Source organism: Ambystoma mexicanum, chromosome 8, assembly GCF_040938575.1.
Source record: "Ambystoma mexicanum isolate Mex_15411 chromosome 8, UKY_AmexF1_1, whole genome shotgun sequence".
NCBI lineage: Eukaryota > Metazoa > Chordata > Amphibia > Caudata > Ambystomatidae > Ambystoma > Ambystoma mexicanum.
The window spans coordinates 692,032,203-692,050,400 of NC_090929.1; positions in this window are offsets into that span (position 1 = coordinate 692,032,203).

An 18,198-nucleotide genomic window follows, 5' to 3' on the forward strand; every position below is an offset into this window, starting at 1 on the left:
ATAGGGTCTTCATAAAGGGAGCTTCCAGACTGCTTCCTCCAGATTCAGGTCTGCCACTTCTGCTTCATCAGCCAGCTTCCTCAGGTCTGCATCCAGATCATCTCCTGTAACCTCCCTCTAAAGCCAGCCTTTATATAGTCACAGCTCACCTCCTGCCAATCAGTGTAAGGGGTAAAACGCCGCTAAGGTAATTTTCTACCAATTAGCATTAGGATTTAAAAATGCAGCTGAGGTCACTGCTGTTTTCTGCCAGTTAGCATTAGGAGCACGAGGTAGCTGTGGTCACTTTCTACCAATCAGTGTCAAGAGAAAAATGCAGCTGAGGCCATCCCTATACAATCAGCATTTTACAAGAGTACGTTGCTTGAACCTTTCACCTAATTTACGAGATTAAATGCTTCTGCATTGCCCCAGGATTATTCTCTACATGACCTCTAATGTACGTACGTCCATTCTTTTCCATTGTAGTTCTTTCAAGGATTGTTTTCATTAGATTGAACATGTAGCTTTTGTTTACCATAATTAACCAATGCACCTGGCACACTTCCCAGACTGCCTGGAGTTCCTCTCAGCAACTTTGTTTATATTTTGTTTTTCAATGTTCCAAAACATTGGTGCTCTTCCCAGACAATGGGCCTCATTATGGGTCCAGTGGTAACCCTGCAAATCTGTTTGTCCCCATTCCCATTGAGTACCATAGGTCTCCATGGGAATGGGGACACAGGACACAGGACCACCGGCACCATTGTTAGGTCTGACCCTGAAGGGTGGGACGGCACCCGCCCGCAGAATTGTAGTGTGCCTGTCTGGAAACAATGGTGCCGGTAGGCCTACCGGCACCGTTGTCTCTGGATTAGCACAGTTATAATGAGGCCCAATGAAACTAAACGTAATTCTCTGTTCTTCATGGTGCATTATGAACTCTTTTTGCATGGCCTGAATAGAATTAATATGCATTTTCAAACAATTCTCGCGTTTTAGGAAACAATTCTTCATAACTATGTTCAGACCTCATGTTGTAAACCTGACCAAATGTGGCTAAACATTTAAATACATGTCAATGTAATCAAAGCTAAAACTGAAGCACCTCTCAGCATTCACGTGACCAGGTCATGCAACTTAGATGCTCATCACATGACCTAAGCCCCAGCTACCACTTTGCCCTGTCCCTTCCTTTCCCTTCTTAACTCTTAGATCAAAGGCATCTCTCGCCCGGGTTTCCGAAGTGAAGGACTGATGTAGAAAATGGCAATTCATGTTTGGACCTCTTCAGAATAGGAGGATACAGGACAAGTACCCCTGCTGCTCTAACATCAGGTAAGCCCCCACAAATATGTGTTTCACTCATCTCTCCCAACAGCACATCTCTACCGTCACCAATCATCGCCAACCGCGCCGCTCACCAGCAACATCATGGACACTGCATTGCAGTAATCTCACTCACGTAACCATGGACCCCATCAGCACTCCATCATCCACATCTATAAAAAAAAATATTCTCACCATTGTCTGCTCAGAAACCATTCACGTAGCAGACATCGTCAACCTAATTTCCACACATGACTTGGATGCCATCTTCCTTACTGAGACCTGTATGACATCTAGCTCCACCTAAATCCGAGATGCCCTCATCCCCATTGGCTACAGTATTCTACAAGAACGTTCAAACAAGATCGGTGGAGGCCTCAACATCATTCACAAGTCATTATGGTCATGCACCCAACTGGATTTCGCCACCATTGGCTCTTTCAAAAACCTTTTCTGACACTTTGCCGATCACTCCAATGGACAAAGTCACTTTTCACCTCATCGACAGACCACCCAAGCCCAACACCTCCTTCATCGAAGACCTCATGAACTTAATCACCACCATATCTCTCACACACGGCAACATCTTCCTCTGTGAATTCAACATCCCTGACAACCCAGCTACAAAGTCAATGAAAGGATCTCCACCACCTAATCAACACTATGAACTCATGCAGCACACGAAAGGCTCAACTCATAGGAAAGGTAATATCCTCAACCTCAACATCACTACCCTGCTGACCCTCCATCACAACTTTCCAATTCTTCTCGACTGGTCAGTTCATCTGGCAATCCCCTTGCACATTCATCACACCACGTCAGTCAAGTAAACCCATCGGAAACCCTGTAAATAAGCCTTCAGATCATTCAAGAACTTACCAGTGGAAGCTGTCATGGACAACCTTGCCAAACTCCACTTCAAATGGGCTGATTTACTGCAACTTGTTCCTCGAAGAACTCAACACAACCCTCACAACCAACATCAACCGCCATGCCCCAGCGAAACAATGCACTCTCAGGACTAAACCTTCCACACACTGGTACACCCAAGAACTCAACGTCAACAAAACAACCATCAGAAAACAAGAGACCACTCGGCAGAAATCCTGCAGCACATCTGTGCTTGCCCTTCTTAAAGAGCTTTGTGCTACATGAAGATGACTGATCACCACTGTTAAGGCCAACTACTACCAAAACACTATAGCAAAGGCAAACAATGAAAGCAGAGCCCTCTTCAAAGCCATCAAGCACTGCATCAACCTTCTGCCTGATCCACCTGTACCACACTCCATCAGGAAATCCACTGCCATCAACTCTTTCTTTATCAATAAGAGAAGCATAATCCACCCTCCCTTAACTGACAATCATCAACAACTCCCTAACTCAAGGCACCTTCCCCTTGACCCTCAAGACTGGACAACTCCTCCTGCTTCTCAAGAAACCATCACTGAACCCTGATGACCTTAGCAGCTACAATCCCAATACCCATCTTCCCTTTCTAGGTAAATTCCTTGAGAAATCAGTAGCTATGCAACTTCTCCAACACATCGAAGCCAACAACCTGCTTTGGTCCTACAAATCTGGTTTCAGACCCAGATGCAGCACAGAAATGGTTACCATCAAGGTGATCGATGATGCCCTTAAAGTCCTTGATGATGGCCATCCTCTTCTCCTGGTTCTACTTGACCTCTCAGCAGCATTTGACACATAGACCACCAGACATCACCAGATGGGGATCAGCGAGATCGCCCTCCGCTGGTTCAAATTGTACCTTTAGTGACAGCCTGTTTGAATATTACCCAAGGGGTGTTTTTTGTGAAAATGTACGCAAATTGTGATATTTAAAGAACATATATTCAGCAACAATGGACAAAACTACTAGCTGCATAGTGAAGTAACTCATCAAACTGGCCCACATAGGCCAGAAAGTGGCTCATGTTGACCAAAGAAATTGGCCCACACTAGCATTTTGCATTTTTGGTTTGGGCATTGATGGCTCATCCATAATGGGTGAGGGGCTGTCCACCCAGTGCCCCCTCAACCATTATGAGGAGCTGAGGAGCCGAGGAGCCAGCTCAGTGAAACAATGAGCACTCCCTCAGCTGCGTTTTCCAGCTGAGGGAGTGCTCCTGGGCTGGCTGAACTGTCAAAGGGAAACTCAGTTTCCCTTTGAATGTTCAGTTCCCCAGCCGCACATGCTCAGTAAGCCATGCAAGGCCGGGGCCGTTTTGCTTCGCAAGCCTTGCATAGCTCATTGGAAAAGCTGGCTGGGGAACTGCATGTCTGTATGTGCGATGGGGAGCTGCTGCACTTCCTCGCACATACGGAGAAGGCAGCCTGGAGCAGGGTGTTTCAGCACCCAGACACAGGCCCCTGCACATATGTGCAGGAGCCAGGAAGCTCTTGCTTCTCGATTCCTGTTCATGATGCAGGAGCTGGAGCGTTGGGGAGGAAACTTCAGGACTGAGGCAGAAGGTACGTTTAAGTTAATTTATTTTTTATTTAAATATGTATATGGATGAGTGTATGCTTGTGTTATGAGTGGGTGTATGGTGTTGGGTGCTTGTGTGAATGATGGAGTGATTGCTGTGTGAATGTGTGTGTGTGTGTGTGTGTGTGTGTTTGTTTGTTTTAGTCCGTTGAGCCGATTTTGGCAAGTGGGGGGGGGGTAGCGGGGAAGGAGTGTTGTAAAACAAAGGCATTTAAAAATGCCTTTGTTGCACAATCACCCTACCCACCTGCCAAAATCAGCTCTACTTCTGAGGTGCTATGGAGCCCAGGGGAAAAGGGATGGTATTTTTTTACTGGACATCTATTATAGATGTCCAGTCAAAAATACTATGCTTTCCCCCTCGGCCCCCCAGAGACTTGCATTCACATGTAATCATGTTGATTACGTTAGTCACTGTGGGGCCCAGGGGACAGGGATGGTATCTTTTTACTGTACCCGTGATTTTTGGGACGCAAGTTCTCTGGGGGTCTAACAAAATGGCTGGTGTACAGTTGTTGTTGAACACATATCATCATTGCTGAATGAACAACCTGGGACCACTTTTGGATTTGCGTCTGCAGTACCGTTTGATGTGTGACTTTAATAAAGAAATTGCAGTGATTTAAGAATTCCATGGCGATTGTCTAGCCAATATGACAAGTATACGTGCCTGGTTGAAGGGGCATTGTGCGGAATGTATATGAGGAATTTTGCCATTGATGAAGTATCATTTTGAGGTTTTATTGGCATCTCAGTTGTGATGCATTACAACCCCGACTACATGGTGTTGAAGAAATCTACTGTTTTAGAACTTTCCCCTGAAGAATGTTCACCCATTGTAGGGCACGATCAACAGAAACATGTTGGGAATATGTTTTTATGACACGTTTAGATTGTTTTATGTTATTGTGTTTTTTCAGCTGTGTCTATTATTGATTTAATGTTGTTCTTTTATGAATTACAAAGTGATTTTTATGTACAATACATATCCACTGTGTATAGTGTAAAGGTCTACTTTTTAGGCATTTAAACAAATATCAATAAATTTAAATTGATGATTTTTCTAAATAAGTAGCACTGAGTCTATTTTTTCAAGACATTAAGTGCCGGGTAATCAGTTGTCCTTTTTGATCTGTCGGATGATATGATATGATATGGCATTTATAACGCGCCTATACACAAGTGTTTCAAGGCGTAAAATACTGGATGAGTGTACTGGTGTAATTTATATCATCTATCTCTTTATTGTATCTACATCTTTTTACTGGACATCTATCACAGATGTCCAGTAAAAAATATCATGCCAACCTGGGCCCCCCACCGCCAATTGCACACTGTTTGGATTTTTACCCAATTTATTTTAAAAGTATGCTCTAAAATGCAACATTTTAACCCATTATTTAAAAATAAATCCTGTGGGTGAACCCCCAGTGCCCCCCTTGATTGGTTCAGGCTTTCTCCCTACGTTTGGTCGCTATGGCATATCTGGGGCAAAAATGTACAGCCTCTCCACTTAAAAAAATCACCAGCCGGCACTGGCCCTGGGACTGTTCTGGGAGCAGGGTGGGGGACCCCAGGGAGTATGGTGGGAGCAGGATGGGCGGGAGCCATGGGATAGTGGTGGGAGCAGACGGGGAGAGCCCAGGCATTGGGTAGGAGTGGGATAAAGGAGCCCAGAGACTGATGGGAGCAGGTGGGGGAGCCCAGGGGCTATACTGGGAGTAGGGTGCGGTGACAGCACGTTATAGTTCATAGCCATTAGGACTTACTGTCCATTTGGCATTTTTGGGCGGCCTGGCCTGGCCACATATTGGTCGGGGGGGCAGGCCTAAAATGTTTGAAGACCAGTGATCTAGAGGGTATTTACAACCCGTTCTTGTGTAAACAGATTACATCAAAATGATGGAAAAAGGGTAGAAGATTAGGATAAACATTCTATTTATGCCTGCATTAGAAAATGCATGAGAAAATGCACAGTATGTGATAAGCAACTAAATTTTTGACGATCGGCAAACACATATGGGACCCAATGCAGACAAACTGCTATCAGGGACTCAATTATTGCCGTCAATAAAATTTAGAGGCCCATGCCTATTTTCAGACTATAAAAGTGGTCATAAATTGATGTGATGTGCATGGGAAATCAAAGATTCAGTTTGCTAAATATATACATTTTATACTAGGGCCCTCTGACAAGCAGGCTAGTTTTAATGAATTTCCAGTCATAATTCTGGTATTAAAGTTCTTTTAATTTGTGTAGTAAATCTCAAATAATAATGTTCATGGCATTCTCCAAGTGGGTAATGCATGTCACATTAATGAAAGGAATTAAAGAGATCTGTAAAATCACAATTTAATGGCATTTTACCCTATTGTATATTTCGCAATATAATTATTTAAATTTATAGCCATGCAAGCATCTTTTACAATGCCTGTTTGTTGAAAAGGAATACGTTTGTTAGCTTCTGCCCATTCTTTTAATAACCCCAGAAGATGCTTTGCAAATATTTTTGCTGATGTGTTTGGAAGGGCTATCAAATGGCAGTTTTGTGTTTGCTGTCTTTTCCTAAATTAAAAATTGTAATCAAAATTCCCTGTTTTTTAGGAGTGCAGGTAACAATTAAGCGAATAATCTATACTACATACAGGGTCAATCACACAGCCTAGAATTTAGAATTCTATTTAATTAAGGGCATAAGGACTTCATCTATCCCCAGTGCTTAGTATGTTTTTTCCGTGATATGTCTTGTGAGTTGATGCTCATTGACAGTAATATTAAGGTCTCCTTTTTCTGACATTATTTGATGATATAGATCATTCAGATGTTTGCTCCACTCATTTTATATCAAATTCCGACGTAACCAAAACATGCAAAACCCAGTGCTTCTAAAATGTTCTATAACCATAGAATGCTTCGGCCTCTAATCATACTTTAATAGTCTCCCTTAAGAATTGCACTGTACTATTTGGTCCCATATCTTCATTACATTTTAGACTGCAATAAACAAAGCCTACTCTGAATAGTTGGTAGCGCCCCAAAAAATTTAACATAAAAAAATCCACAATACAATTATATAATATTTTTACTGCCGAAAACGGACTATTTGCAAAGGAAAAGTTGGACAATTTCTCAGCAGAGAACCAAACATTTAAAAAATGCAAGTTATGGTCCTTACATTGATCAAGCAATAATTTCCCTCTTTGAGTTCTTTTTACCCTGGGGACCTAGCTTTAGGAGATTTCCATCAGTCATAATTCATGCTGACATCCTCATCAGCTAGATTAATTTAAAATAATGAGGACATTTATTACACAATTCATCGGAATGTATCACCACTTAAATATCATTGTTATTATTTACGATCGCTTGCGGAATACATATTTATACATATATATCTATATATTATAGGGTCATAGGAACCTCAAAAAATTCTATTGTTAATAAGGTTTGATTTGTGTGATGGATTAGGATGAAATCTTGAGTAGGTTAGGGGTGTTTATGCCTCTCCTGACTGCAAAGTTTTGTAACGATTCATTGAAAAATTCAAAAGTTATTAAGAAGACAAAACAAAATGGTTTCCAAAGTTGTGGCCTACTTCCCATTAATTTTCCCATAGACAAGCAAGGTCAATATTTGCCTGACTGCACAGCCCAAACCACAGGACGGATTTGGACCAGGTCCAAAATAACTTGGGCACAAAGCATTTAAAAGAGGACTTTTTTGTGCTTTGGAGTTATTCCGTGCAGTAGAATTTTAAATGTTTGACAGAGAAGCGGGTTCCCCCTTCTCAAAAATAGATAGGTATATCTTGGGTAAATCACCAAAACTGTTTTTTTTAGAAATGAAACAGCCGCCATCTTTTTTCTTCTCAATATGGGAGATACCCACAGCTATAGCCGAGAATATTTGAAAATTAAAAGCAGGGAAAAAGTAATTTGCAGGTAAATAAAATTTCAATTGTCATTAGTCTAGAGCTTGGGGTTGGGGTTGGCTAGTGGTCATCAAGTGAAATTAGGGAGTTCGAGGGGGTCTAGGGACTGAGTTTGCAACATGAAGCTTTTCTGTAACCTCAACTATAATCTCGAATAGCCGACATCTCAAAGCAAACTGTGTCACAGAAACAGTGTGTGTTGTGGGGGAAAGGGAGAGGGCTGGGGAGGTGAGGGGGACTTCAGGGGAGTGGGGGGGGGGTTGGGACAGATGATGCAGGCACTTGGTGAGGGCCTGTAGGGGCAAGAAAGCATTTTCTCCCAGCCGTTTTCTGATATTCACGGCTATAATGAACAACAGATAGCTGAGGTTATCTGTAGTTCATAACCGCGGCTACAGAAAGAAAGTTAAAACAAAAAAAAAATGTTTGGATTGGCATTATTTGTTTTATAAAATGTGTTAATGTAATTCTTTGAAAGTATTGCACTCAGAGACCATTATTTTTCCTTTTGCTGAATTGCATTTAGGTATTTGTAGTTTCCCAGTCAAGATGTAAGGAATAAAGGCACAATTGTGCACTATTTGCCAAACATAGATCGATAATGACTTATATATTTCAGTGACAATATGGTATGTGTACTTTTCAAGGTGTCATTATAAAGCATAGTATTGTTGAAAGCCAGACATGTGGGTGAGAAGGGGAAATGAGAGGGAAAGTAAGTCATGTGTATTTGCCCACAATGTATTTGCAATCGTGGATACTGGTGCAGTTATTTACCCCTGATTGGGGCTGATTTTCAGGGTACAACTAACGGACACATGTGGGTGAACAGCGTAACTTTTTCCCAGAGATGGCAGATGCAACTCTTTGGGTTTTTGAAAGTTGGAAACTTTGCTCAAGTATTTGGCTACCAGGATTTTACTCAGGTTGCCATGCTCGCAGTGCGGATGCTTACCTCCAAGAACACAAGCACTTGTTTCATATTGGATTTTGTTTTCCAGCGAAAATTTCACGACAGATTACTGGATTTAAAAGGTATGCACCTTTAATACTTTATCAGCATATTTATGGAAACCTTTCCTCTCTCAGCTTATTTTTCTGGTGTTCATTACTTTTTTTTTAATCCAATGCTATTTTGTCTTGCACGCTTTCTTCTAAGGGGAAAGGTCAATTGATCTACATTTGTATATTTCAATTTAAGATACATGTTCAATTACTGAGCATATATTCATGGGTGCTAGCTTTAGATTTTCACTATGGGGGTAAAAGTACCTGGGCATTTTTTATTCAAGCATGCTGTCATGTTTTTCCTTTTTCCGTGCTGCTTAAATGTGGTTAGCTGGGGTTGTGAGATGTATCACAACATTCAACAAGAGACCGGCTATAAAACAAGGGGCTAGTTGTAATCTGCTTAACCAAAGTGTGTGATCCTTGGCAAATAATTTAATTTCACAGATCATTAACTAAAAACATTGTAAGTTCTCAAAACCTGCAATTTGTTATACATAATACAAAAAATGATATTTTTACAGCAACAGTGACATAGGGGGTGAAAAATCACTGGTGACCCGGGTCTCCCATTCATGCAGTAACCAGGATCAACCCTGCTTAGCTTCAAAACAAAGAAAAGGTCAGCCCTCTCAGGCCATGTTGCCTAATAAGTGAGCCCATCTTACAAGACCAATTAGTGCAACATGGCCTGAGGAGGCCTCACTTTGAAGCTAAGCAGGGTTGGGCCGGGCCTGGTTACTGCATGGATCGGAGACAGTCCAATGGCATGTGTTTTCTTCATTTTTAATATCTCATAACACACTAAGAAAACACACAGCATCCACATAATGTTTTAGTAAACCCTGCTACTGTCGGTCCTTGAAAGTATTGCACTCATAGACCATTTTATTGCCTTTTGCTGAATTGCATTCTGGTATTTGTGGCCTCCGAGTCAAGATGGGGGTAATAATGCCACAATTGTACATTTATTGCCTAACATAGTTCAATAAGGATTTATATATTTGAGCGACACTATGGAATGTGTACTTTTCAAGTTATCTTTAAAAAGCAGAGTATTGTTGAAAGCCAGACATGGGGGTGAGAAGGGGAAATGATGAAAGGGCAAGTAAGTGTTGGGATGAAAATGAGTCTATCCCACCCCCTAGTCACTTTAAGGTGAGGCGAATACCATATGAAATTGTGCAGTGTCGTCTGGGAGGAGAGGACCGCGCTGTGAAACTTGGTGCAGATATAATATAGCGCACAAACAATAGATGAATACGCTTAGAAGGTGCATAGAAGGAAACACCTTTTTGTAATTATGACAGCGGCACAGTCGTGCACAAGTTTAGCTCCATGGAAGGATTTCAATAGGCCCAGATCATTAAGGCATGATGAGTCCGCACCACCAGTTCTCACAGAAGCTCACTTCATCCTTGCCCCTTCACTGTTGCAAATACTTAGTATCATTGAGAGGAATGCACCCTGCAAGGCCATTAGACAACACCAAGCTCCTCGCAGTGTTCATTCATCACAACCGAGCTGTTAGCAGCTCTGTAACCCCCACCCAGCCAACCCAGAGCCAGACCCATACCACTGACCCAACCCCCTACCCCTGCATTCCCTGATAGTGAATGACCCCTAGAATAAAAGATCTAAGCATGTGTAACATTTTCACCCCTGAACATAAGATACATCCTTTGTAACACAAGGTATAGGGAGGGATACATTATAGATCAAAATGAGGGTGGAAGCTTTGAGTGCGAGAAGAGCAGTATCAAAAAAGCCTAGAATTTCTGGGGCAGTATGACTATATTGCTGCCTACTGTCCCCCTAGCACCAGTCCCCAAGCCTCCCAGATGCATTCCACAGTGATGTAGTAGCAGGTGTAGTACATTATCATTGTTTTCTCAATTTAACTTATGAGAGACATGAACTTCACTCCATGGAGAGATGAACACAGCTGACCCACATTGCAATTGACAAACGACTGAGAAATGAACCAATTGTAGCCTGGCATCCCCTATGGAGCAGGATCATGCATAATGTCTTACCAATCATCTGTGCGGGTTCAGACCCTAAATGAGATGTTATCAGAGATGCTGTGGCCTCTCAAAAGCCACTAACAATCTTTCTATCAGAACCTTCTCGAGCAGCAGAGTCTTTTTCTGATATTTTGTATTCTGTACAAATAAACCTTGTTATCCTTGCACACTATCTCTTGGCCTATTTCCCTAGAGGGCTGTATTCATTCTAGTGTGAACGTGAACAGGGACATGCCTTCATTTGATGACCCTGGTTACATGATCCCAACCCTCCCATACCTGCAGCGGTATCCAGGCAGCCTCTCCGGAAGGGCCGTGCTCACCTACAGTGATCAGTCTCAAAATGTGTATGCTGAATGGCCTTGTGGGAGCCATCTTTGCAGAATCCCGCCTGCTCTTTGGAACAGGGTGCAGCCCAAAGGAGAGGTGCAGGCTGGTTGTGGAACCCCATGAACGGATGTCTTTGGAGGAAAACGCATGCACGTGAGTATAGCCTGCAAGGGATTACAAAGTAGGGTTAGGCGTATGGAGCAGTGTGAATATTGTCAACACACAGTGCATGAAATTGAGAGTGGAGAATGTTTATGGATTGTGTTGATTTTTAGGGTTTTTTATTGACTTTTTAAGGATATTTAGGAAACGAAATCGAAAGAAAGGGAACCTCCTCACAAAGGGGAGAAGGTGGTACCATGTGCACTGTCTAGACCAGTGCAGGAACAATAAAATACAAGGATAAATATAGGAGCTCTGCATAATTAGAGAGCTCAAGAATAGTAGTGGTGGTTGTTTTAGCTTGTTATTTTAGTTTGTTTTATTGGTATATTTTAAAGTGTAAAAAGGAGGGCTAGGAGGGGCGTGTGCGGTGTATCTCTGAATGTGTCAGGAGAGTGTGAGGTGTGTGCAAAAAGCTCTAGTGGGAGTCAGCAGGGAGGAGGGGAAAAGAAAGTGATGATTTCTATTTTGATGTAAGTTGTTGATGGCCTTAAGCTACATTAGAAACGAGAACTGTACATCTATTGAACTGAACAAGGTACTGTTTACCTGTGACATAGTAGTTTAGGAGCAGTCCCACATCAAGACACAAGTGATACACGACAACGGTGGTAGAAATGCCCCTGGACCATAGATGTAAGGCCCTGCCTCTATATTATGAAAATATTAACAAATATCATAACCAATAGGTGACTGAGAATAAAGGGGAGGGAATGCTCCGCTCATGGCCAGACGAGGGCTCTTTTGACAGAAGCATGTTGGAACATATGTCCATATATCTGACAGCGAAATACAAGGTGAGACCATTGCACAATAGAAGGGAAATATTGAACCTCTGGAAAATGTTTGAGGACACAGTGGATCCTAAGGGGGAGCGGGCGATATGAGGGACAAAGCACAGCGATTAGAGCGCTCGTTTTGACATCAGTGCAGAGCATGTTGACAGGTTTGAATCCCAGCAGGGCCAAACTCAGCCTTTCATCCTTCCGAGGTTGATAAATGAGCACCACACACCGTGGGAAATAAGCAGCGCTCAGATGCCTGAGGGTTTGTAGCGCTATATAAATGCAAAACAAACAAACGAAGAGGGAAGTGAGAAGAAGGTAGAAGGTAAAAAAAGGGATATACCCCCTAGCAACTCACCTAGCGGAAGGGTATACAAACCCAACATATGTATTGCCGTGCCCAATGGTAGCAACACCAAGCAGACCCCCACCCCCACCATACGTCTAACCTCCAGAGGTTAATGCCCATACTGGGTGAGCGCGAGAGACCCGGAAATAGCACTAGCATCCACACGGACCGAACTAGCCAGGTTAAGAGCAGCATGGATACATCGGTGCTGCTCATAGGAGCAGCAGCACAACCTGCAGGAGATTAGTGGAAGTCAGGTGATTTCTTATTCAGAATACACAGCACACCTATAAGAACTGTTCACGTACAGCGTAACAGAGAAACAGACAGCCTGGGCTATGAAAATGTGGGGTCCCACAGAGGAGACAAATAATATTGGAGTGATTTTGATGAGACTGAAGAAGAGGGAGATGGGGACACCAAGCAAGCGCCTCAGCCCACCCCAAGGTTAAAAAGTATGTGGGACGGAAGTTTGAGGGAGAGATTTGGTAGGATTGCCTTAGCACGGAAAAAGGGAAGTACACCTAAGGGTGGAAAAAGGAAGATGAAAATGCAAATGCTGTTGATACACAAGGGAGCATGAAGACCCCATTATGTTCCCTGGGTGCAGATGGATACAAATAACCTCCTTAAGGCACCCCTAATAACTCACAGAGGGGGCGGGGAATTGGATTTATGCATTTTAAAAGAACACAGCAGGGGTGCCCTTAGCAATGGAGGATATTAAGAGCCTGTTAGTGGTTGCAGTTCGGGACCAGGCAGAATAGGTGTGAGTCAAAGCAGGGTACCCTGTAGTAACATTGAGCAATGATACCCATGATGGAGCATCATTTAACAGGATTAGAGCTAGGGTATGGGATGTGTTGCGGCAAACGTTGCCCGACATCCCTGATTTACAATCGATCATGCATTGTACAATGGGGATGATGAAGACACAGCCCAGTACATTCTCAGGGTCCAAGAGATGTGGAGAGCAGAAACAGGCAGTGCCTGGGACAAATCAACATCACTTTTCTATTTTATAATGAAAAGGGGCCTACTTAAAGAAGTACAGAAAGCGCTCGACAAGCAGCAGTACTATGGTCCACACCAAGGGAACCCCCAGGGGATGTCTCCCAGGATGACATCAATACTATACGAAATTCACCAGGCATACACACAGCTACCACCCCAGATCCCCAGCCCCTGCCCCCCACCACACCCACAGCAGGCCGTCCAACAGTATCAGCCCCACCCTAACCCACAGAGGGCGCAGGATAGGAATGCTTTCAGCAGCATGCCTAATGGCACCGTAGCACCATTCCAAGCAGCTACAGTGGTATGGGGAAACTATTTGTTGTTCCCTGGGACAGGCACAACCCCTACTGGGACAGCCCACAGAGAGAACTTGCACGTCCAGTCCTGTTAATGACCCCAAATCCAGAAGAGGGACCGTTGGTGGGTGCAGAGATAGGGAACAAACAATTCATCTTTATGGTGTTCTCAGGAGCGGAAAAGTTGTGCATCAGTGAAGGTGACTTCCCGCTATCACTCTCGTCATGCAAGGGATTCGTTGGGGCTGTTTTAATGGTTCCTTAGATAAAAGATTTAGAGAACTCGGAGTTCTCCTGTCAACTTGCTTGGTAGGGATCTACTAAGTAAGCTGAACATGACGATCCCGTTCACAGACCTTGGTATTGTCTGCACCACGCCTGCCATGTGTTCAATGAGGACAATGCTTGTGATAGACGCCATGGCACATGATGTAGCGGTAAGAGGTATTCCGGTAAATACCAACATGTTCATATATGCCAATAAATTGATAGCATGAGCGGTGTCCCAGATTATCAATATTTGCTGGAGAGTACACACTGATTCCATTTTGTGACCTGTGATGTCCCCAGATGTAGTTGCAGGAACCATACTCTCACTAGAACTAGAGGGCCTCGTATTGTCAGCGAAAAGAATTGCGGTGTTAGGGACTGCCCCTCACGGATGCCAGTGGTGCACCATGTTATCTATAGATGCCACTGTACCCCTCAAACAGATGTAGAGCTTTTTGAAGATAACAAAAATGACAGGGAGATCAACCTCGAAATGCGCATACCCTGTGAGGTATTGGTGCAATACCGAAGAGTTCAGAGCCCGCTCATGGCTGTGGTTGCACCCTCCCTCGGGTGAAACAATACCTATTGTCCAGAGAAGCAGAGGAAGGGATCAGAGAAACAATACAGGCTTTGCTACAACAAGGGATCATAGCACCCTCTACCTCACCATGCAATACAGCGATATACTCTATCAAATAGGCAACAAGGGTCAGTTAGAGGATGATCCAGTATCTCGGTCCCCTTAATGACATAGTAGAAAAGGAGTTTCCACTTGTCCTTAAACCAGCGTCCATATTGTGCAGCATCCCCAAAGAAACAACCAATTTCACAGTTTTAAATTTAAAGCATGCCTTTTTCTCAGTACCCCTGCACCCAGACTCTCAGTAACTCACAGCATTTACCCTGGGCGGAAACCGCTACAAACGTACTCGTTTGCCTCAAGGGAACTGCAAAAGCCCCAGTATTTTCAATAGGATACTGCATGAAGACTTAGGTAACATTCAGGTACACAGCACAATAATTCATTACGTAGATGATTTACTAGATTGCAGTGACAGTGAGCAAAGCTATTGAAGGGACTCCATTGCATTATTGCAACTTCTAGCACAAAGGGGTACAAGGTGGACATGTCAAAGGTCCACTACTGCCAACTGGAAGTACTCTAACTAGAGCAACTTATCTCTAAAGCTGGAAAAGGAATCATCCATGACACGGCAGCAACAGTGCGTGCCACGCCAAAGACACTTACAGTGAAAGACATGCAGAAGTTCTTAGGATTGTGTAATTATTGCAGGGCATGGATTCTTGACTATGTAGCATACACAAGGCCACACTTAAAGGGACTCAAAGAAGCACAGAACAAGAACAATACAATAGAGTCGACAGCAGATATGAGCAGAGGTTTTAATGACCTAAAAGAAGTAATCTCAACAGCACCCGTCCTGGCCACCGCATATTACATGCAGGAGTTTTACATTTTCTCACACTCAAATTGCACACACATGACAGCAGTACTCACACAGAAAAGTACAATGTACCCCAACCCTCTGGCCTATTACAGCGGCACACTGGACTCTGTGATGCAGGGGCAATTCACATGAGAACAGGCACTTGCTGCTGCAGCAATTGCGATTGAAAAAGTTCCACAATTGTAATGGGGTGCTCAGTAACACTAAATGTGGAACAGTCATTATTTGGATCGCTGAAGGTCCTCACTCACCACCCATCGGGCATCTGCCTATAAGATTGTTCTATCAAGCCCACACATCTACGTTGTAAGGTGAAAAACAGTGAACCCAATCGCGTTCCTCACACAACCCTACACCGTCGAAGATTTGCAACAACATGACTGTGCCACTTATGAGGGAGGGGAAGACAACATTCCTACAGTTGAGGACAGTCCCCTATAAGAGTGAAAAATATTTTTCTTGATGTGTCAGCTTCAATTGATCAGGATACAAGGCAGAGACATTTTGGCGGCGCAGTGGTGCGTCTACAGGAAAATGAATAGGAGACACTTGTAATGAAAAGATTTCCCATGCATTATTCTGCCAAGGAAGCAGAGCTTATAGCTCTCATTGAGGCCTTTGGGTGTCCAAAGGATGTTCTGTTATGATCCATTCACATTCTGCTTATGTCACCACAATGGTGCATGCAGGTCTTTCACGGTGGAGAAGGAGAAGATTTGGGCAAGCAGATGGCTCGCCAGTGCAGCATGCCGCCCTGCTCAACACACCAACTGCCACCCTCGCAGAACCTTCTGTAGTGGCGGTCGTTAAATGCGCAGAACATTGCAACCACACTGAGATAAGCTTGTTGGGGAAAACAGCTGCCGACATGGCAGCAAAAGCTGCAGCATATCTCCCAGGAACCACCTCTGCTGAAAACGTTCTGACACCAGTGACCACCAGGCCAGAAACAGATGCATACACAGACCTCCCAATAACACAAATAATTGAACTACAGTGTATGAGACCACCAAAAGAGCAAGACATATGGCTCAAGCGTGGGTGTGTACAATCCCCAACTGACCTCTTATGGAGGCAGCAATTACAGGTAAAGTGGTGATGCCCATGGAATTACTTAACACAGCTTTTGAGCAATTGAATTACCCCTCTCATAATTCCAAGCAACACATTGCAGCAGATATCCAAGAATATTGGTTTACTCCCAATTCCCAAGAGCACCGTTCAACTATGGTCATTCAATGCACCACATGCCAAGTGTTTAGTACAGGAATGACACTGAGAACATTGTGGGGCACACTGTACCGTGCCATCGGACCATTTCATGAGCTGCATATTGACTATGCAGACATGGGGAGAGATGTAATGGGGCTCAATATCTGATTGTGTTGGTGTGCCCATTTTGAAGGTGGTTTGTGGCCAGTCCCTGCGCTCACCCAGATGCCACGTGTGCTGCAATGTTCCTTGTGTGGGAGGTTTTCCCCCGATGAGGGGTGTGTGATGTTTTGAAGTCAGACAATGGCACCCATTTCTTCAATGAGCTCTTCGAGGGAATCACAGCATTATTAGGGATAATGCCCTGCATATGTTCAATTTATCACCCACAAGCAAATGGAGTGGTAGAACAAATAACCAGCCTGCTCAAAAGCAGACTTCCAAATTCCTGAAAAAAGAACTGGGTGTATTGCCTGCCCCCGGCCCTGTTCCATTTGTGCACACAACCCAGCAAGGACCACCACTGGTCGCCCCATGAAATAGTGACTGGCACACGCATGCAAATACCCATCTCCCCTGTGAGGAGAGCCTCAGATGCCCATAGAGCAGCGGCAATTCTGTGAGAAGGGTTCAAGCAATATCTGACCCAGTTAACACAGATAATCCAGTGCGTGTCGAGGCAAAGAGCACAAGTGAACACAAACACGTAGACATACAATGGACCTTATTACAGGTCCAGCAGTAACCGTGCCGGTAAAACCGGCAGGTAGCCGCTGGACCTGTAAACAGTTACCAGCACCTGGGATTACAACCCCGGCGTTACATAAAGTCAGGCCCCCGTAAATAGTAATTTCCCATTCCCATAGAGTCCAATAGGACTCTATGGGAATGGGGACTAGGAAACACTGCGACCTGCATATCACAGCAGTGAGCACTCAATCCACTGAGCTATCTTGTCTGCTTCTCATTTTGTATGTCATTGTGACTCCCATCTGTTATGTATGTGCTCATGGGTTTTGCAACAGGGGGATGCTGAGTTAAGATGATCATCACTGTCCACGTCTGCTGATTTCAATGGTTCTGATGCATTAAATCTGATCACCTCAACTGTTACCTTATTTAAAGTTTTTTCAGTGAATTTCATGTTTTTTTATATCATATTTTATGCAAGGGCCACTAGCCATGGCCTTTGAGCGTGTCCACTGTACATGTTCCACCTACACGTTTCCATGGGGACTGGCCAGTGGCCCCTCCCATTACTCCCTTTCTCTCTTTGCTTCGTGTGATGCATTTTCATTTCCAAGATATTCACTGATAATGCAAAACGTCCGAACTGCAACTGACTCCCCCGACCACCCCCAGCCTCCAACTTCAAATGATGTCCTACCCCATCTAGCTTGATACAATTTCAACCTTTTCCCTCCTACAAATAGCTTTTTTTGCACTTTTTGTTTTTGCATTCCCTGATATTACCACGATAATCACTCGCATGGAGCAAAAAAAAAAAGATTGCATATTACCATTTCTGAAAAGCCCCTC